The 568-nt window shown below is 40.3% G+C and overlaps 1 long non-coding RNA gene across 3 annotated transcripts in view; it reads right to left on the minus strand.

The window, feature by feature from the left end:
- LOC119588487 overlaps nucleotides 1–568 on the minus strand; it is a 69,297-nt gene that overhangs the window by 4,180 nt on the left and 64,549 nt on the right. The window contains exon 1 of one of the 3 annotated variants that reach the window (XR_005230094.1): nucleotides 181–298. The exons of 1 other annotated variant lie outside the window; for it this stretch is intronic. This is a non-coding gene — a long non-coding RNA (uncharacterized LOC119588487). Of the gene's footprint in view, nucleotides 1–180; nucleotides 299–568 lie in introns of those variants that run through there. One more of the 3 variants, XR_005230095.1, reaches the window with a different exon arrangement.

Consider the following 568-nt stretch of genomic DNA (forward strand, 5'->3'; position numbering starts at 1 on the left):
TGCATGAATGAAATAATCCAAAAATTTACCTCCGAGAACACCACGCTCTCGGAACCAAAACCATCCACTCGCTTCCCTCATCAAATAAACCCCCAACCAACCCTCATCGACCACCTCATCCGACACACAGATATCCAAGGTACACTTATCCCCACAAATAACAAACGCCAGCCATCTTACCACGTGGATGGAAGCCGATAAAGAGGAGGAGCGACGCGGCGGCGGCCATGGTGTCTTTCCTGCGAGGCGGAGGAGGTGACTGAGGCAAGATGACGGTCGTTTGGCCTTGATATAAAGTCGGTTTTGTCTTTGGTTTTTCTCTTTTAAGGTGTTTATTTTTTTTGGTGGGTATTTCTTGTCTGATTTTTTTGGGTGTATTTTTTGAAAAGTAAGTTATTTTTTGGTTTGGGGATATATATGCGTAATAGCGGGGTTGGTGTTAGATGTGATGTTATTATAGAGAGAATTCTAGAATAATCGTACTTTTGAATTTCTATTGAGATAATCGTTTTTATATAAAATCGGATATATGTATGTGATTTTTATAAAATGAGAACTGTCTTGATGA

This window comes from Penaeus monodon, chromosome 24 (genome assembly GCF_015228065.2).
Source record: "Penaeus monodon isolate SGIC_2016 chromosome 24, NSTDA_Pmon_1, whole genome shotgun sequence".
Taxonomy (NCBI): Eukaryota; Metazoa; Arthropoda; class Malacostraca; order Decapoda; family Penaeidae; genus Penaeus; species Penaeus monodon.